At 39.3% G+C, this 19,816-nt stretch overlaps 1 protein-coding gene across 1 annotated transcript in view; it reads right to left on the minus strand.

The window, feature by feature from the left end:
* nr6a1a (nuclear receptor subfamily 6, group A, member 1a) overlaps positions 1 to 19,816 on the minus strand; it is a 99,810-nt gene that overhangs the window by 79,087 nt on the left and 907 nt on the right. The gene's annotated exons all lie outside the window — the stretch shown is intronic.

Consider the following 19,816-nt stretch of genomic DNA (forward strand, 5'->3'; position numbering starts at 1 on the left):
TTCTAAATTGGAATCAGATTCCATGTGTCCTTTCATAAGGATTTAACCCTTTGCAATCTGAGCAAATTCACTTTATTTCTTTCAAAAACATGGGAAAAACGTGTCATAAGTAAATTAGCAAGAAACGGCCCAAAAATTTGAGACAATGGTAAAAACATCCAAAATGTCCCAAAAAAAAGGCCAAGAAACTTTAACCCCACCCCCCCAAAAAACAGAACATAACTAAAATATTACTAGAAAATTAGCAATTAATAAATAAATAATGAAAAGAAATAATGTTCATTTTGTTAAAAGGATGAATTTTTTTAAAAAAAAGCCCATTCACAAGCTCTTGGGTTACAAAAGGTTAAGGTTAGATAGCTAGATAGACATGTACACACTCACAAACACAACAGATCTATAAAATCTGTAAACTCAAATTGATATGATTTAAATATACAAGGCTTCAATCAAATTGTACTTAAGTAAAATGACTTAATTAAAAAAAAAAAATGACACCAAAAAGCTAGTCAGTTACTTGTCCAACAGTAAACATGCATCATATCAATTACCCTTGATATGTAGACACATGATACAGGGACATCACTGGTAGAAATTGATTATCGTTCCATTCTTATTGTTCAGTGGCTTAGACAGATTAGATACTCACCAGTGAAAAACAGATACTGTGCACAGTGTTCAATTCTGCGCTGCTCATGAATTTCAAATGTGAGCTCAAATAGAACATTCGACATGAACTTCTCCTGTGGTTGAACATTTGTCCCAAGATGTATTTTTTTATTATTCAGTCATTCATTCTGTGTGCTAATATTTCCCTAACTTATTGTCAATTACAAGCTTGGGTTTGATAGATATGGGTTTTTACATTGAAGCTGCTGATACTGGTTCTTGATGCCAATACTCGCTGTCTTTAAATCTGACCATTTCCATGCCAACAAAGTGAAGAAGAAATCAGTGTTTACCCTAAAATTCTATTCTTGTCAGAGTGGGAAAGCCACTGAAACATTTAGACCATCATGATTATCATCACCACTGACACTAAGTGCACTTCTATGACAACTGAGCCTATGGGTCCAATAATTTGACAGTAGGGATGGGAACCAGCAGGGTCCCCCCATTCAATGTGAATCCCAATCTTTGGGTGCTGATTTGATAAGAATTGCAATTTTTTTTTTTTTTTTTGGGAAACAGCTCATACAGTCCATGCAAAGTCATACTTGCAAAGACAATCAAGCACAGCAGTCAAGTTGACTTGGATCTTTTTGAGAGATTCTATGATATGGATGGTGTCTTTTTCTGTTTTTTATGAATTGGTGCTTCCTATTTGCCATGCATTCCTGCTGCTGTCTTGGACTTGGAGGAACACAAGGGAAACAAGTCTCTTTGTGTTTCCTACCCAACTGTTTTTTTTTTTTTTAAGCAAGTGCAGTAAGTTGTATGTACATTGTGGCTTATGAACAAACAAATACATAATAAAAACATTTATTTGAGGCCTAAAGATAGAAACCACCCAGCAGAACAAAAAGCATGAAGAGTTATCTGAACCTGATATGGGCTGCATTTTGGTTGTATGACCACAATACTTGACTTTTCCTACAGCAGCACTCATGTCTAACTCATGTTTACCTCCTAAATGACTAAACTTCCTCCAGATGTTTGATTTACAGTGCGGCGGTGCAGCATGAATCTCTAGGCTTTTTCTTTTGGTCTTAAATTCCTGTGATGATGGCTTGATTCCCATGACACTAGGAAACAAACCTGGAAGTAAGTGTTTGAAGAGGTACATGATACATTTTGTAGCCCTTGCAAACATTTAGACGAAGTTTGGCTCAGGCGTCTCATCCTGTTTGTCAATCTTTGCCATCAGTATCTATTCTGCTTCATGGTAAGACACTTACAAGTAACACACAGTTACAAACTTCAGTGATACCCAAGCATTTGTGTGGAAAAATATGAGGCAATGTTGTAGAAATACAATAGGGCAAAACAAAGGATGGTGTTGGCATCTCAAAGGGCTACATTATTTGTTTTATTTCAGTCAAAAATGTCTTATTTCTACTCAAAATATCTCATTACACTTAAAATAAGACATGATCACCTCAGAAGTAAATTGTTTTTAGACAATTTTCACTTGTTTCAAGTGAAAATTTGCTTGAAACAAATTTGCTTGTTTCATTGGCAAAATTTGTTTCTTGTTTCTAGCTAATTTTCACTTATTTCAAGTGAATTTTCACTTTTTCCACTGGCAAATTTTGCCAATGAAACAAGCAAATTTTCACTTGTTTCAAGTGAATTTTCACTTGAAACGAGTGAAAATTGTCTAAAAACAATTTACTTCTGAGGTGATCATGTCTTATTTTAAGTGTAATGAGATATTTTGACTAGAAATAAGACATTTTTGACTTGAAATAAGACAAATAATCTTGGTAAGATTTTGCGTTTTTGCAGTGTAGTGAAAGAACATCAAATTTTTCAAGATGAGTGACCTATCCCTTTTTATATATCATCTGACTAATATATTGTGTTTAACCCCTACACAAGCACTCTGTTTACTTCATGTCATTTATTTCCTTGGCTTCTTTCCTCCATTTATATATTTTTTTCCCCCAATATCGACTCCGTCAACAGCCCCGCCATCTGTGCCAACTATCATCCGGAGACGCCAGTCCACTTCTCACTTACACAGCGGCCGGCTAACTCCATCACTCACACACAGAGGAGTGCAAAGTGGGCTGTCGGTGCGTCAGATCCCCCTATCTCTGTCAGTGTACCACCCTGCTATCAACAGCTGTAGACCCCTGACCCGACACACGCCAGATGCCCCCACCCCGCAGCCCCCGGATCAACACTGGCATATGTTCTCCCTGGAGCATACAGCAACACACACACACACACACACACACACACACACACACACACATTCTGTTCAAACACACGTGCCCCAATCATTATGCCTTCAGCACACCCACACACACATTCGCGCGTAACACACAAACACGTGCAGACAGGCATGTATGTCTGCTCTTACATTCAGGGGTTCATCCTATATGGATTTAAAGGCTGATACTGATAGCGCTAGGCTGAAGTTGATAATATGTTGTTTTTATTTTGTATCTTTCAATTTGACAAGTGTAATGCAAATATATGTGTGTGTGTGTGTGTGTGTGTGTGTCTGCCTGAGACTCGTGTCAATAGGAAAAGCCCCTGAAACAGCTTTATGGGACACAAAGATGAAATTCTCTTAGGCCTGTCAGAAAAAAGAAAGAAAGAAAGAAAGAAAGAAAGAAAGAAAGAAAGAAAGAAAGAAAGAAAGAAAGAAAGAAAGAAAGAAAGAAAGAAAGAAAGAAAAAGAAACAAACAAATAAACAAAACAAAAGAGAATTGGGCATTTTCATTTCTCATTAAAACAATAATAAAATAAAACTTCATTGTTGTTTTTTTATAGCTGTGATCAGGGAAGAGCCTCCATCATGTCAAAAGTGGACAACATGCCTGGCTTATGAAAGGCCAGTATCAGCAAATTGACAGCTGTTGAAACTTAATATTAAGGTGAACATGATGTTAAAATATCATGTTGCAATTATTTTGGCAGATAACAAACTGCAGTTGTGACATGATAACAATTTTACTGGGAATGTTCATTCTTCAATAAATACACCAAATTAGACAGTGATTTCTGTGAAAAGGATACAGTAACGTCGATCAATCCTTTCACAGAAATCATTTTCCAATTTTCCTTCAGCAAGCACTCGACTCTAAGCAGCAGCATTCCTAGCGGCAGGATTAACCCTGGTTTCAGTCCGAACTCCAAGGCAGCACTGTTAGCTGATAATGGACCAGCGGTAGAGAAGAATGGAGCTCTCCAGTGTGTGGTCTCTGTTGCTAATCCTCATGACAGCTTATTGACCATTATAGCCTGAGGCTGGGAGGGCTTCCAGCAGCAGCCAATACAGCCGGAGCCTACTCCGCTGTGGCCCATTGTGTGTTGACAAAGAAAGGCTGCATCTTTAACCTTTCACCTCTAAAACCTCTGCAACCTCCGGCGCAATCAGCTCCCCATCAAAATAACATACCAGCTCTTGTCCGCTCCCTCTCCTCTGGATGAAACCAGGCCATACATGCTGATTACAGAATTCACCATGAGTGGTTCAGTACTGTATCAGCCCTTCCTTATGGGCTAAGCTGGTTAGACTGGAGCAGGGCATTTGGAAGTCAAAGTGAGGGAACTCGTAGTTCTCAATTGTGTATGCAGGTTTTCATTCCAACCAAACATCACAACTGTGTTTCCCTGATTGGCCCCTCCTTCTTGGCTGAAGGTGTGATAATCGCTTAAATGAGCAGCTGTGGTGTTCAGTTGGAATGAAAACCTGTGGACTCTGATTCAGTTAGCATCCACATCATGCATGTCTGCGCATTTTATTTGAAATCTGGAGCATTCAATCCTTTAGTTTGGCTTATTTGGAAAAGACAGAACAACCCCATTTAAACTCAGGTGGCACCATACAACCATATCCAACTACACACAGAAGGGTTCTAAAATTGTTCTTTAGAATAAATAAAGACCAGTAAAGACCCGTCAACTACTAGCCTATGTCTTTTAAAAAACTTTTTTTTGGTTGCAGTTGTAAGAAGAACAATTTCACCACCACCTCAAAGATTCTTTAGTATGAAAGGTTCTTTGTGGAATTGGAAATGGTTCTCCTATACAGCCCTATGAAAAAACGACTTTCAGTTCCAGTAAACACCTTTATTTTTAATTAACTGCTATTTGCATATGTCTTTTGTCTTCTCTCTTCTTTGAAGAACTATTGCTCGATCCTCAAAGAAGTGTTGACTCTTAATGGCACCTTTGAAGCATTTAATGAGATGGTTCTCTAAAGAAAAGTGGTCTGACAGATTCTTTGTGGAACCAGAATAGAGTCTCCTATTGCATTACTCTGAAGAACTGTGTTCTGCTCAAGCTGGCAACTTTATTTTTCTGTGTGCACGGGAAACAAACCCAAAGCACCGGGTGTTATGAGTGTAAGGAGATGGATGTTGTCATCTGATATCCAGAAGCTCCTCATGCTTGGAAAGCCTAGCATAACAAATGAAGTCTAGAGTGATGCTCAGAATCATCTATTTCTTCACGTATTCTTAAAGACATAAAGAACACCAAAGACTGCTGACAATCATGCTTCACTAAAGGACTGGAATCAGATTTGTCTGATGTGGGAAGATGACAGCTTACCAAAATTGCCCACTTAACAATCTACTTGTACATCCATGTGACTTTACAAGCCGTGGGTCACCACAATTTGGGCATTACAACCCTTAAACTAAACACAAAAAAGGAACCAAGCAAACTTTTGCACTGGTTCAGGCTGTAGAAACCCAATATTAGGAGTGATCACACATTGGGACCATGATAAATAAATGCTAACCAAACAGATTTTGTAATGTATCTTTGCAATACGATCAGCCATTTGCCACAGCCACATACTAGAAGTCACATTCCTTATTGTGGAAAGAGCCATATGGCTCTGGTTGTTTGTGCACGAGGTCACGATGTAGGGGGTTTGATGATAATGTACATGCAACAGAGTGGAACTCTGAATGTACACCAAGTCCCCAGTACCAGCTCCTTCCCCCCCAATCAAAGCCATTAGCACTGCTGAGGAATGGCTCCTTCCACACACACACAGACACACACACACACACACACACACACACACACACACACACACACACACACACACACACACACACACACACACACATCTGCCGGTACCCCCTCAACATTCATGCATCCCCTATATCAGTCCATCACTGTCCTGGGTCTTCTGTCCCATATGGTCGGGGTTCCGCATGGCCAGCGGAGGGCAACGCCAGCCTGTTATCTGAGTAGGTTGGCCTCTACCTGCCAGGCTGCCTGGCCAGCCCTGCTCTTATCTCAACACTGAGGCCCAGCCACAAAGCTTGGCCCGAAACACAGATCAGAGTGGGAAATGATGACAAGAGAGAAGAAGCAGGAAGACAATGGCTACATTTACATGCCATGTTGACCTGGCTGTTGGCTGTGCCTATTAAAGGATACATTCTGTAAATTTCAGCATGTGCTGTATTAAAATGTTGATTCCCATCATTAATAACCATACATAACACTAACTGCTCACTGCCAGCTTTAATGAAAAGAAACTCACCACTGTGCTATATCTTCTTGCTAGCCTTCAATGCAGTTCAAAAAGGCACTCATTTTCTGTCTATCTCAAAAAACAAATATCATTTGTGAAAAAAGGAAACTCAAAGCACGGTCTTGTGTCTGTTTGATTTTTATATGCATTTACCACAAGATTTGAACAACTAATGTTCATTGCTGTTTGGGAATACTTTGTTCAACAATCACAGTGCAATACCAGCAGAGGCAGACTGTGGGGTCTTGAACTGAGCCTTCTCCTGATGACCCCCCCCAACAATGCACATACCCTAACACACATACTTCAACACAGACAAACTGCACACACACCAACATACAACTGCCACAGACAAATAACTCAACAGTGCAAACAATTATACAAACTGCATTATTAGTTACACATAAAAATAAATCCTTTACACAATCACCCCCTCCCTACATATGTTCACCTGTGTTAATAAACGAGATAACAGGCTCACAAAGCAGCAAATCTCAGCATTTCCAACAGGAATTTTATCATAATAGATAATTGATACAGCTGCAATGGTGGTCATAGTAAGCTAATGCAGCTCACAAGGCTCTTGCCTTTCTGTGTAAGTTTTGTTTTTTGTCTGTCTCTTCCAGTTATTTCCTTTTTCATGAAAACTTGATCTTGAAAATAAAATCCAAAATCAAATCAGCCATTGTCTCAACTTCACTGATTGTCACCACCATTCTCTTTCCAAACACATGCACGTAAGCTAGCATTACATGCCCTGGGCTAAAGGACATTTATGTTTTTTGAAAAACACTTCTTAAGTCCCGTCCACACATGCACTGAACTCCATAAGTTATACCAACATGGTCCATAGGAGCTGTATGTGGGAACACAAATGTTCGCATCAGTTGTTCCTGGGGTTGTCACGATACCAGAAATTCAATAGTTGATACCAATACCAGTGATTCTTGAGACCCGTTTTGATACTACAGTAAAAAAAAAAAAAAAAAAAGAAAAGAAAAGAAAAGAAAAAAAAAATCCTGTTTATCTCAACATACACTCCTTTATTAAAATCTGTTGACCATTCAAGTATTTAAGCCTTCGAGTATTTAAAACAAACAATATCTGTGCAGAAATAACACCTTTTTACATTATACAGTATCCAGCAGAGACATGAGGAAAATATGGAAATAATAAGTAGCCTAACCCTAACCCTAACCCTTAGGGTAAAACACAAACAGGTACTGTCATATTTTTTGACTATTGGCATTGACTTGGTACCGAAGTATCAGTTCTTGTGACATCCCTTGTTGTTCCACACTTCATTCTCCCAGCTCCAACCAACAGCTGAGCCCATGTGTGAATACACACAGGAGACTGTCCAGAGCAAACACAGCAAGCAAGTGGGGGTGCTGATGACATCTGATGTCTAACATTGTCAAAGTTCTGCAAAACATCTTACCAGAATATCTCCCTGCTCAGTCTCTCACACGTCCATGATGCTTTGTCACACTGCTGCTGTACACACACCCAAAACACTGCAGCTGTCTTTCTATGGTGGGATCTCTGTACACGGAGGGTAGCTGCGGCGTACCCTCTTCTGCTTGCCTGTATGTATTGTAAATAACAATGTACTGCCTGCACACTCTACCCAGGTGCCACCCCTCACCTAAACCATGTTTTTTCAACCAATCAGCTGCAAGCAAATGGAGAGCTAGGATTTTTTTTGCATCAATTTTGCATTAAGATCTTATTCAAGTTAATCAGTTTCCCAAAACCTTTTGCTAGGTTCTGATAAAGTCTCATTATTGTCATGTCCAGTATAAACCAGACAATACACCCTCTTCCCCTTTGACCGAACAATTAGCTGATTTTTTATAAATAGGAAACAACTAATGGTCCAAGGAGTAATCTGTATATATATATATATATATATATATATATATATATATATATATATATATACATATACATATACATATATACATATACATATATACATATATATATATATATGTGTGTGTGTGTGTGTGTGTGTGTGTGTGTGTATACTATTTATCCATGTTGCATGGATAAATAGTATAGTTTAAATAATAAGTAAATAGCAAGTTTAAAGTAGTAAACCACATGATTTTCAATTTACACATTAGTTTTGTATTAGTTTTGCTACTGTGTATCACCAATCAATATACCATAACAATGAGGCTGCTCAGACTTAGCAGTAACATCCATCCTGGGTGAACCAATCACAAGTGGACAGAGGAATGCACTAAAAATAATGTTTGGAAGCGTGGTGGAAGCCATTTGTTGTTTTGATTTTGAGTGCGGCCACAGGAACAGAAATGATGTAGTAAGTATTTGCATATAGAGTGGGGATGTGGTATCCAAACACAAGCGGTCACTCGAGACTAATTTTAATGCCAGGTATGAACTACATTCCATCTCAAATGGATTTAGGCACAATCTGGACACCAAATAGCTGGGCCAGTGAAAGCTCGTTAAAACTTTCACATTTGCTGTTCTGCTGACCAATGTGTGGTCAGTCTTTCGTGAGAAAGGAAGTGATGCGTTTCTTGAAGTGTTTGACTAGACCGAGAAGAAGTACATATTTGGCATGAGCACTGATGGCGACCATGGCTGAACACACAAAGAAAAGAGCGCCACCTACACTTCATCAAAAGATAATCCAAGGAAAAAGAAGTAGCAACTCCTGCACACACTGTTTGACTGCTGATCTCTGGGAAGCATAGTGCAGAAACACCACAGCATCAAAGATGGAGGCAAAATAAAAAAAAAATAAAGAAAATTCAAATTAAAGAAAAAGCAAAGGTTCACAGATCACCACTTCTGACTGATGAAAGAATGGCGTAGATGGGAAAAGTTTTGTGCAACATCCTGTCCTATTTACACTTAAACAATACAGTCGTGACTTGAGTGGCATCAGTTCTCCATTCAATCAATCAATCAATCACCCACTCCCGACTGTAAGATTGATGAGAGGAAATGGCAGCCACAGATAGATCATTGTCTTCACTGTGTTGCAGGACAAAATGAATCCTCTACTGCTGAGAGGTCAGAGTGGAGAGGACTGACTACCCCTTGGGCACTACTCAATCCATCCATCCCCCTCCTGCAGACAGGCATCAGAGACAGCCAAGCATGAAGAGTAAGGAGCTTCAGTCTGCCTTGCCGGCCACAGACAGCCTTGAAGGAGCAGATGGGTTTATAACGGATTTATAAGTGGAGAGGAGCGACATTTCCACTGTTATGCGACCACCTGGCACAAGGAGGGGCAATGCTGCTGTATCACCCTAAATATCTGGCTGCTTTCAAAGTCTTACTGTTCCCTTATGGGGTCAATGTTGCCTCTAGTGGGTGTTAATAGCCTGCCAAATCTGAGAGGAGCGCTACCTAACGCCACGTCCCACAAGTAACGCTCGATCACATCCTCAAGCCTGTTTACAACCATTCAGGAACACTCACATGCAGCCTCTCTTCAAGGTAACAAGAGGACTTGGCTCGAAGCCTGATTAGCAATCTTACCCGCTCTTTAGCTCCACAGGGGGGCACGGAGCATCTCAGCACCTCGCGGTGGATATTGCATATGACAGATTGCGGAGGAACTCGAGTGTTGGCTCCACAGGCTGCTCTGCCGTCATCCTTTTGACCTCTACACCTGACCCTTGACCTCGCTGTGTAACACAGCACAGCACAATGTCTACTCTGTCCTCCCCGCCGCTTCTGGCTGACAAAGCGCACTGCCCCGCGGTACTGCCTGAGAATGCCACTCAAGTTCAGAAAACATCCAGGAGTTCTCACTTCCACTAGCAGAAACTAGAGCTGATGAACCTAAACTACAAAAGGCCAAATAATTTTTTTTTTTCCAGAATAATTTAGAGATTTGGACTAGAGGCTTGATTGAGAGTTATGATCACCAACCACAGGTCAGAGTTTACCTTCCTTTCTGTTTACCTCCATACCACTGGCCCCAACACAGATATGACCATCAAGATCAAATACTGACTGCGGTAGGCATTAAGGCATTTTAATACTTTCTCCTCATCATTGTATGTTATGTTAAACTAATGAGTGTATGTCTTTATCTTAGCTAATCCTGGCGGGCGGCTGGTCTGAGGGTCACGCTGTGGTCAGAGGGGTGGGGGCTCCGTCACCACGGCTTGACATGCTCAAAGGATCAACTTCCCTTTCATCATACCAGGGGTCAGAGTTTTACTACCTTGGAGAGCTGGATAGCGTACTGCACTGTGCAAACTCAGGGTGAGCAGCCATCTGATAATAATCATCTTAAAGCACTAAGTGAGGAGAGGAAAAAAATGAGGGGGCATCTGCCTGTGTAGCATACAGCCGACATGTTTCTTAAATTCAACTGCGTCCCTGTCATTTGGGATAATCTAAAGGTCGGATTACATGGTTGGTCAAATCAAGTCTAGTGAGGGCAGCTCTGACTAAAAGACTGGCCATGGGTTTCATGATACTGAAACTACAGTTTACATTTACAGAGCAAATGTATTTTGAAGTGGCTCTATGACAACGATGACAACTTCTTTCACTTGTCTGTAAGGCACGCTGCCAGTTTATACAGTCAAATGCAGGATCAGAGACACCCTCCTGTTCTGTATTCCTCTCCTTTCACAACAATTTCATTCGCTAGAAATTGTTAGAATGCAGAAAATGTATGAAAATGTACTTTCACATTTTCTTCATTCTGGTTTAATTTCACCACATTTTTTTAAGTGTTTAAGTATAACAGTTACACAGTTTAACCATTTAATACCTGCACAAATTCACTTCATTTCTTTTGAAAACAGGGGAAAACGGGTAATCAGCAAATTAGCGATAAATGACCTGAACATTAGTTTAAAATTTGCAAATAAAAAAATAGTCATTAAAATAATGATAATATAAAAAATACAAGAAAATGCAGCAAAATTACCAAAACAAACTCAAAAATTACAACGCAAAAATATATAAAATATAAATTAAATTAAAGGAAAACTTAAAATGATCTATTTAAAGGTCCGATCAGTGATGCTGGATCAGATGTCTTGCATTTAAATGCTTATGAAAGGCTTTAAGTCTTATTAAATGCTTCCACAAACCAAACTATCTCTGATAGCAGACTCCCTATGGGACAAAATCACTTCAGCTGAGGGTCTGTGGCTTACTGAAAGTCAACATGGGTGTCAGAAACATGAAAAAGTTTGAAAACCCCTGATCCACATCATTCATTGTGATACTTTTTGTGCTGTCTTAATGCTAGGCCTGATTCATCAATAGCTAGAGGATCACATTTGGAGATCATTTCTTGCAGAGTGGTTGAAAATGGTATTTCCGTATGAGGGGACTGTCACATTCTCAGGCAGTTCAAATGAGACACACTGCAGTAATGAAGCAGCAGGTAAACACAGGGGTTCCTGCTAACAAGAATGACCAGAGCCCTCCTTAATGTCATCACTAACACCTGGCTCTACCTGCTAGTTCATGTTTACTGACTAAAACCACTGTAATTATCTAACATAAGCCTGGCAGTCCTGTCATGTTCCATCTAGGCTCTAGACATTGAGGTAAGCCAGCCTGCTTACCTTCCATCATGAATGACATAATCATAAATTAATAAATAAAGTCATTACCATTCAGATATTTTGTTCCGTTTAAGTTGCTTCTTGGCTTCTCTACTTTCTATTTTTTCTTTTTGGTAATTTTCTTGTATTTTTTTTTTACTTTCCCTTTTTCACATTTTGTAAATTTAATAGTATTTTTTTTTTTTTTTTTTTTTTTTTTTTTTTTTTTACTAAATTTCAAAGCATTATTTGTAATTATTTTTTCCACTTTTGTTAATTTAGTGGTAATATAGGTAGTTTTTGTTTACTGATTTTTTATTATTATTATTATTTTCAGGGCATTGTCTTGTAATTAGTGTTGCTAATTCTTTGCTAATTTTCTGGTTTCTTGTATTTTTTTGCTAAAGTTTTGATCAGTTCTTGCCAATTTGCACATTAGCTAATTAACTAAATTCCTCAACTGCAAATAGAACAGACTAACATTTGACATGAACTGCAAATCAACACTTTGTTTAAAAAAAAAAAAAAAAAAGATAAAGTTGATGGCCACAGATGTGTGTTAGTGTTGTCAGTGTGTGTGTGTGTGTGTGTGTGTGTGTGTTGAGGTCATGAGAAGCTGCAGTGAGGGGTTTAGCCAATGTAAAGTGTTTAGCAGAATCCCACTAACGCAGTCACTGTGTGTCTTGGCTGTTGACTGTGAAATGACCGCAGTCATCAGTCATCAGTTTAGTCCTCTGTCTCAGATCAATGACGATGGGCTGTGCCTCAACAACCAATTATCTTGCAGGGAAAAAGCCCATTTTTTTCCTATCTTATAATCATTGAAGAGCCATGTGCATCCAAACACTAGCAGACTCTGCCTCTGACAATCCTCACTCTCAGCTTCAGCTGTCAGTTTGAGAGGAAGACGAAGATACTGTATCTGAGGGCCTCTCCCAAAACAAATAGCCAATACTTGATGGAAAAAAAACACGTGTACTTACAAAACAGCGTCCTGTTAGACTTATGACTCACCATACATAAACTAGGTACATTTATCAAGAGACAATCAACAGTGTTGTTCAAATTAACTGACAAATTTCGCATGGCTGATCCCCCTCTCCCCCAAAAATGGATTGAAGTGTTTTTTTGGGCTGAAACCCCTCAGCTGCTCTTTTATAACCCCCAACAACTGCATCCTCTGGTGCTGTTTAGAGAGACAGTTTCACAGGAAAGCCATTCCTACTCTACATACCAAGTTCAGTGTTTTACAACTGCCTGTAAAGTCATCCTCCACCCAAATTCAAACTCAAATTGAAGAAGTTTACGGCCTGTGGCTGGCCTACGTGTTGAATATCACAGAGCCTCGACAAAAGCGTGGCTCGCAGATCTGCAGTGTCACTGTACCAACTGTCCCCACTACTTTACTGTAATGAATTCCCCTGAAAATATAGTTTATGGCCTAACCACCCAGTAACCCCCCCCCCAAACATCTCCCAAAATACTCAATGCCAGCTGTTGATTCGTGGTCCCCGCAGGTTCTGCTCTCAGCCGAGCCCGGATCAATGAACAAAACACTCCTGCAAGCGGCCGTGCTGCCCTCAATTGCTCCAGCCTGTAGCTCATGGATCAAGTGGAGGCTGTAAATACTTTCCTGGGTTACACGGAGGTCATCACAGACTGGGCCATTATTGCTTCAAGAGCAACATCCCCGCTGACCCTGGTCACCGTTCCCATGGCACCCAGTGCCACCTCCCCCGACGTGTCCATCACTCCCATTCTGAGAAGGTTTGTCATCTCACCCTCTCAACAAAATGCACATTGCTTTTTTGGTAGTTGTATGTTTTACTTTTTTTTTTTTTTTTTTTTTTTTTACTTTTTTGGTTACAAATTTTCAGGGACATTTTCTTGTGATTATTTTGGCTCATTTCTTGCTAAAGTTCATGTCATTTCTTCTTTGCTCAGGTTTCAAAAGGTAAATTCAACAATACGATTCTTTCTTTCTTTCTTTCTTTCTTTCTGCATCCATGTCTGTAGGAGATATGCTAATAAAATAATAAATTATTTTTTTCTTGCATTTTCTAAAATTATTTTTTCAATTTTGCATTATTTAATAATTTAAAAATAATTATACATGTAACTGCCACAACACCAAACACAACAACTACATTCACATTGGTCTTTACTGTACATTAATTAATTCATTAATTTATTTATTTATTGGTACCTGTATTTTTATGTATGCTAATATTCTATTTGCCAATTTTCTGCAAGTTTTTGTTATTTTCCTTAGAGCATAGCTAATTTTTATAGTTTTTTTTTTTTTTTTTTTTTGCTCATCTCTAGGTCATTTTCTTATATTTTATTAATTAATTACTTTATTTATTTGACAAGATTTCTAAATGTTTAATTTTCTAACACATCTTTTAACATGCATTTTCGAAATCATTTCTAAATATGTGTCTGTGTCATGGCCATAACCACACACAGCAGCTTTGTGCCCAGAGTTGTTGGTTTGTGTAGTTGCAGTGGATGATAATGGCCATGGTGGCCATTACTACACATCCTGATGGCCAACAAATGAACATAATAAATATAGCTCTAACTTATACTGTCCCAATGAAATGACCTCATATGACTTCTACTTCCGCTAATCCAAAGGATCTTACACAGCAACATCATTCTGCAATAGTGGGTGTGGATTAAAACTGCAACCACTAAAACCTTCATAAATCTTTAAAAAATCCTGTCATCCACCTATCCCTTCCAATAAAACTGAGATCCTGTTGGTTTGCACTTGTGAATGATCTTTCCCTGCACTACGTCCTGCCCAAACTTCCTGTTTCCACAGGAACTACATCATAACAAGAGAGCAAGAGTCCATTTCATGAGGCGTTTACCTCCACCGAGACACAGAGAGAAATGCCATCATCTGCTAATTCCAGATTTATTGGATATGTGCTTGCTGTCTGTCTTAACTGTCTTATCAAATCCACTGATCAGGAGCAGCGCTCCTAATTTTGTTGTGCAATGACAATAAAGGCTTTCTCTTCTTATGACGCACAAAATGCAATTCCAGGTACTTGACGCTGTCCTGATCCCATAAGACGAGGGCGTGTTGTGCATGTGGTGGCTGTGGTTTGCTGTTGCTGTGCATCCTGCTCTGCTCTGCTGCTGCTCCTCATTATGACCACAGGAATGTGTGTTGCCTGGAAACAGCAGCATCAAGTCAGCATGAAGGACGTGCAGCCACAGCAACACCTTCCCTGGCCGGCACTGGCCTTCTGGTTTACTCACAATTCTAGTTTAACACAACACTACTAGTATTATTACTCCCATGGGACATTCTTATATGACAACACCCAAAATGAGCTATTTCATCCTCTCCTTCAGCTCAATTTTTTTCCGCCCTGTACATAATCAGAGAACCATTCAGCAGCGTTTGCTTTTGACTCTTATTGTCTTTGTCTGGATGAAGTAAAAGCAGAGGAAACAATTCTCTACAAAATTATATAATATTTTCAATAAATTTGCATTTCTCATCTAAGCTAGCTCATTTTTAAACCGATTTTCTGGGGTTCTTTTCTTTTTTTATTTTGTGGTAAATGTTTTACAAATCTTTTGTGCTATTTTTTAACGTTATTATTCATCATCCTTATTATTATTATTATTATTATTATTATTATTATTATTATTATTACTTTTATCATTATCATTATTATTAATCAAGTGAATTTTCTCACTGTTCAGAGAATGACCAAAGGCAATAAATCATTTTTTGCTAATTTTATTAGGAGTAGGTGGGGGGTGTTGCTGGTTGATTTTTTTTTTTTTTTTTTTTTTCCTCCATTAATCTATTTTAATTTGCTCATTGTCTTTTGGAAAGAAATCACATGAATCTGCTCAGGTTTGTTTTTCTGGATAAGATTCAAAGTAGTAGAAAGTACTTTCTTCTGTTTTCTGTACAGAAAGTTTTTTTTCTGGTTGTATTTTCTTTAAATTAAGGATTTCAGCTGTCAGGTGGGAAAATCAAAATGCATGGTAGTTGTGCTTTTTTTGTGAAGCAATTTCTGGGTATTTTATGCAACACTGACAGATTTGGGCTGGGCTTCTTTCACCTGGCCTCTTGCATTTCCAACACCAACAAGCGCTGGCTCTGATTACACACTTCATTTAACTGCTAGTGATTTAACCAACAATTACATCAGGAAATTTTATTTAAAAAAAAAAAAAAAAAAAAAAAAAAAGTCTGACAGGGAGTGAAAAAAATCCATTGTTTTGAAAGTAAATCAGCTTGAATCAGTGAGGATTTTATCCCTTGTTTCAAAGGTTCGGGCCAAATTCTTACACACATTTTTAATTGCACTGCAATGAGTTCATTTCACACACCAGAGAAGTTTGATTTCTAATTATTTATTTATTTATTTTTATTTTTGTCTATTTTGCTTTATTATTTCTTTTGTTTATTCACATTATTTATTCTTACTATGGGTAAAAATGCACAAATGATCATATGATAACACGTTGTTTATGTGTATATGGTTTTTTTTAAAAAAAATTGTAAATTGGATAAATCGTATGGAAGTAAACTGATACAGTAGTTACCGAGTAGTGGAGAAGGGGTAGAATTTAAATAAGCATATGCTTCTTTCTACTCCTTTTTGGACATGTTTTGTTGTTTCAACTATTCTGTATTGTTTTTGTTTTTTTTGCATTGTGTTTTGTTTTGGTTTTTTTTCACATGTTCAAAATAAAGCCTTCATTCATTCATTCATTTGTTTCAGGAATTTGATCCACAGCCTTAAAGCAAGAGATGGAATCTCATTATTTGATTCCCTTTGTTTCAAGAGAAAATTCTTAAAACCAACTGATTTCTGGAAACAAAGAATATAATCCCCCTTTTTAAAATTGTTTTAGCAATTTTAAGCCTTAGCAGCAGCAGAGCAGGTGACCTCCAAAGACTTTTTTAAAGCATATGATCAGAATTAAGCACCTGGCAGATCTCGAATTCCGAAATGAAACAAATTAAAATTGATTATGGATTTCTTTAATTCCTGAAGAGGAGCTGAAACCGGCCAAGCAAAAAATCCCTCCAAACTTATCTAAACCATCTGACGCCCCCCTCCCTTTGTACCCCACCCCCTCTACTGTACTCCTCCTCACTCATCATTCAGCGTCACCGTGGGGGGTTGAGGGTGGTAGGTTGGGGGTTTGCATCCTGTCCCGGGCCTCCCACCCCACCCGCTACCTCCCCCACCCCCCAACCCCAAGAGAAAGGAAAGCCCTAGTCCGTTCATCTACCTCCAGAGAGAGCAGGGGCTGACAAAGCACTTTCTTTCACTTTATCAGGGAGAAAGAAAAAAAACACTGAGGGCCCACTCACATTGGCAAGTTTGAGCCCGTATCGTGCTAAAGCCAAAATCCCCCCCTCCCCAGTCCCCGGCTGGCCTGCACTCACATTACCTAAAGCCCAAATGCGCCCAAGCACGATTGCCCCCGGTGTGCACGTCATCACGTTGAAATACGACAACAACAGGCATGGCCCGACGTCATTATAAATCAGTGTAGTTCAAATACATTCATCATGTCTTCCTTTTAACTAAAAAACGTTTTTGGTCCTTTTAATCAGACATGGGATGTTTATTTACCTTGACAGTTTCGCAGGTAACTTCCTCCTCCTTCAGAAAGGTCCAACTGACAGCCGGAGCGGCACCTGTCAGATCCGGCAGACCGGGTGACCGGGTGGCCGCACACCGCGCGGTGCCGCGGCCAGTGCCGGCCGGTGCCGACGCGGTGCCGGCCAGCACCAGGTCTGCCGGATCGCCGCACACAGACTGCTGTACTTTCATTATAAACCGACTTTTGTTTATACGCGGTTGCAGCAGCACAACAGACAATGACACAGACAACATGGTTGATTATTGATTGCGCAACGCGGCCATTCGCCGGTAATCGCGCTGCGCACATTAAACAGTTTTGCAGAGGCAGGAGGAAAGTTACATGATTTACGTCCGCGCACTGCGTGCGTGACCGTGCATGTGCTCATGTACGCGCCCGTACCGCGCTGAAGCACACCCCCTCCAACCGTGCCAGAGCGGGGGAAGTGTACTGTATTCAAGCACGATACGGAGCGATCACACTGGTCAAAGAATCCGGATTTTAAGGGCAATCGTGCTTGGGCGCGGATCAAACTTGCCAGTGTGAGTGGCCTCTAAAAAACAAAACTGGCCTGCCCCTGCCAAGCCAGGCTGCAAATCCTTAGGCTAAAGGATAGAGAGACACATCACACATTTCGAAAACCTGTTTTAGTCCCCTTTTGACTCCAATTACATTAAGACAAGAATATTTCATTGACCGGAGAGGGGGAGAAAAAAATCCTGGCACTTGGTCAATTCAGAGATCAATGACAACTGAGTTTGTTCTTCAAAAATCTGGTTAGGGGAAAAGCCAGAGCAATTACAGATAAGAAATGCTGGCTGGCTTTGCGGCCTGTGTGGGAGCGGCTGCTCTTATATGCAACAATTTGAGCTGATAGATACGCTCAGTCAACACTTCAGAATCAGAATCCAAAATACTTTATTGATCCCTGAGGTCAGTTGCTCAAATTCTCAAGAGAAGAATTAAATTATAAGAAATAGAGAAAAATATAAAATAAAAAAATGTGTGTATTACAAATAAAAAAGTATGTTCATTATATAAGTTGCATCAAAAGTATGTGCATTATGTGCATTAATCCTACAAAATATTACAACAATAAATACTGATATAAGAAATTGAGCTTATGTTAAAAAAATAAATAAATAAATAAATAAAAGTCTACCTATATAGACACCTTATATCCACAGGGACACTGCACTGCTGAACTGTTGTGAGGTCCTACAGTCATTAGTGACTGCAAAGCTAAATAGTTAAATAAACTTTTGGCTTTGGATTTATTCTTATTCCATGAACAAGATGCAAAAAGCGTTAACCAGTTTGAGTTGTCCCAAATGTGATTTCAAATGTGAATTATAAATGATTTTTCATTTGAAGCCTCAAAAAAGGTAGAAAGACAGACAGACCGATGATAGATAGATTTTTTTTTTTAATTTCATATCTTTTAAATATGTAAAACTGATGGACAACAGGCTAAAAGACAGTCTAATCTAAAAAGCTGTGACATTAAGATCAGATTTTTTTTTAACTTGTTAATCAACATTACCATGTACAAAACATGACAAGACGACAGAAATTTCAAACCAACAGCATGTATTATTAATCTTTGTTTTATATCTACTTATGCATTTATTAATTATGTTGGTTGATCCATGTGTTACATGTTGCTCTGAAATATCAAGGACTACAAAAAATTACCTCTGTTTTATTGCCCTTTATTCTTTATTTATTAATTTGTTTGTTTATTTATTTATTTGTTTGTTTGTTTGTTTGTATGTATGAATAAGGAATCATTAGAGCTCTCTGCCAACAGCAAGATTCCAGAAGCTAGAGAGCCTCTGCTGGGTGAAAACTCCAGCAACAAGCCACAGGCCTTGTTGGATGGGGATGAGTCCTAAGCAAAAGTAAACTTTAATCTGCACTGTGATCACCACACACACACACACACACACACACACACACACACACACACACACACACACACACACACACACGTTTACTACATACATGTAGTACACTTACATGAGCCACACAGAAAGTGTTCCAAGCAGGCTGCTCGGTCTGGTTAAAGGAATTTTAATCTTGGAAATGTCAATAAATCTTCAGTCACCCACATGGGGGCACGTTATGGGACTGGCGCCTGGGACAGACACTGACGTCCTCTGGAGCAAGGCATTGTGGGGGGTGTCGGTGCGCTTTCAGCCATCGCAGTATTGTATGAGGCTACAACTGGCCAATCTGGGTGAAATAAAAGTCAAATAAAAGCGCAAAGTCGACGTGATGAGCTGTGCGCTGAGCCCGCTCTCCACTGGGAGCTCCACACTGGTTTTCATCAAGCCAGGATCAAGCAGAGGCTGCCGGCTCACTTCAGCTGCACTCTGCACACTAAAAAGAAAAAGGCGAGTTTCTCTTCTCAAACTTTTCAACCTTTTCCCTCGCCTTATCTTC

Source organism: Myripristis murdjan, chromosome 9 (genome assembly GCF_902150065.1).
Source record: "Myripristis murdjan chromosome 9, fMyrMur1.1, whole genome shotgun sequence".
Lineage (NCBI taxonomy): Eukaryota > Metazoa > Chordata > Actinopteri > Holocentriformes > Holocentridae > Myripristis > Myripristis murdjan.